Source organism: Gopherus evgoodei, chromosome 21 (assembly GCF_007399415.2).
Source record: "Gopherus evgoodei ecotype Sinaloan lineage chromosome 21, rGopEvg1_v1.p, whole genome shotgun sequence".
NCBI classification, from domain to species: domain Eukaryota; kingdom Metazoa; phylum Chordata; order Testudines; family Testudinidae; genus Gopherus; species Gopherus evgoodei.
Genome location: NC_044342.1, coordinates 2,189,775 through 2,192,031, shown reverse-complemented (window position 1 = coordinate 2,192,031; position 2,257 = coordinate 2,189,775). Strand labels below are relative to the sequence as shown.

Here is a 2,257-nt window from a genome sequence, read left to right as displayed (position 1 = left end):
TACCACACATAACTCAGGAAGCCTCTAATAAACATTCCTCAATGTTTACTTCTCCTGTGAAGAGTGGCTTTCTGCAAGTGATGCTGTGGAGTTCCAATCTTATTGTCTCTTAGCTACTTCAGAGAAAACTTGCATACTTAAAAATAAAAAGAAACTGCTGATTCTCACAAAAAAACTCTTTCCCCTCCCCATTACCATCCCTAAAATCTCATCTCGGGATTTCATAGACTTAGTGACCAAAGAAACAAAAATGTGCATGCTTCCTGCATAAATGGCCTGAAGTTGGTGCTTACCTACAGATCACTGACAATGACCTGACTACATTTCTTATGGGCAAAGAGAGGATGGTCCCAACCAATAATATATTTATACAAACACACACCCCTGGTGCTTTTAAAAGCCTAATTAAACAAACCTGAGAAAAAATCAGAGCAAAATTTATTGTGATGAAAAATTCAGACAGAAAAAAAGGTTATTTAGAACTAGCAGTTGTTTTAAAAAAGGTTTTAAAGGTGGCCCAAAAGCCACCATTCCACATTTTCGAGAATAGAAAATGTTGGTAAGAGCCCATCCTGGTGAAGGAGGGAAGTTAAAATAGTAGTTTAAATAGAAACAAAATTATAACGAATGGAAATAAGGGGAAGTAGATAGTGATGAATACATATTAGAAGCTATGAAGTGTAAAACATTGATAATGGAAGCTAAAGACATCAGGGAAAAATCCCATCAATGGCAGGGCTATGGAAAATAAGAAGGACATTTTCAAGACGATCTGGATAAAAGAAATCATAACAATGGTACAGACCTGTTGCTAAATGGAGAGGCTAAAACTGCTGATCACGTAAAAAAAGAAAAAAAATATTCAATAGATATCTATGTTGTCTATTTGAAAAAGACCCAAGTTTATCATTAAGTACTGAAAAACAAACCATTGAGTGACATATTTTGACCAACCCTGCTGAGTTTTATCACCAGTGTTCAGGAATTTATTGTGTTGGGCACAGTATAAACATACAGACACTATCCTAAACAACTGGAAACCTAAGAAAGGGGCAGCATATGCTGTCAAACAGGTGAACAAGGAAGATGGTGGTGATGGTATTCTGAGCCAAACATTAAATAACACAAACTGTATTTTTTTCCATTATTTTCCTCAGGGCTGTTTTCACTTCCCAGTTTTTCAGGCTGTAAATAATGGGGTTTAACATGGGGGTCAAGATGCTGTACTGGATAGAGAACAGCTCATCTAAAACAAGTGAAGTGACAGAGCTGGGTTTCACATACTGGAAAATAGCTGTCATGTACAATAAACCCACCACAATAAGGTGGGAGCTGCAAGTGGAGAAGGCTTTATGACGGCCCTCCGCAGAATGTATCCTCAGGACGGTGGAGATGATGAACATGTAGGAGACCAGGGTGAAGAGGAAGGAGCTGAAACCAAGTATCACAGCAGAAGAAAGAAGAGCTATTTTATTGGTGAATGTCCCAGTGCAAGACAGTTGTAATAGCAGAGGGAGCTCACAGCTGAAATGGCTGATTTCATTGGGCCCACAAAAGTGTAATTTTAACACAAGGACAGTGTTAACCAATGAATACAAGAGCCCCATTGTCCATGAACAACCCACCAATAGGCTGCAGACTTGTTTGTTCATGGTCACTGCATAATGCAGTGGGTGACATATGGCAGCATATCGATCATAAGCCATTCCTGAGAGTATGAAAATTTCAGTAACAGCTAAAAGCAGGATGAAGAACATCTGGGCAAGGCAACCATTGACAGAAATGGTTTTGTGCTTTGCTAGAAAATTCACCAACATCTTAGGGACGACCACTGAAGAATAGCAGATATCAACAAAGGACAAATGAGACAGGAAGAAGTACATGGGACTGTGGAGGTGAAGATCTACCCTTATTACCAACATAATTGCAATGTTCCCCACTAGGGTGATTAGATAAATAACTAAAAACACCAAAAAGAGGAAAATTTGGAGATGTGGGTCATGAGAAAATCCCATGAGAATAAACTCAGTCACATTGGTTTGGATTTCCATTCACATATAGTGACCTGTAACAAGAGAAAAATAAATGAAATTATCCAATATAATAACAGTATTTGAAAATTCCATGAGAGAAAGAGAAAATCCAAGTGAGATTTTCAAAGGCACCAAGTGGATTTAGATGTCCAAATTCTAATTCCATACTCCAAGTGAAATGAAAATAGGGTTTTTCCTATTACATGAGGATTTCCGTTAGTATT

General features: G+C 37.9%; 1 pseudogene; it reads right to left on the bottom strand.

Annotated features, from left to right (window-relative positions):
• Nucleotides 1-1,115: 1,115 nt before the first annotated feature.
• On the bottom strand, nt 1,116-2,057 carry LOC115638404 (annotated as a pseudogene).
• Nucleotides 2,058-2,257: the final 200 nt, after the last annotated feature.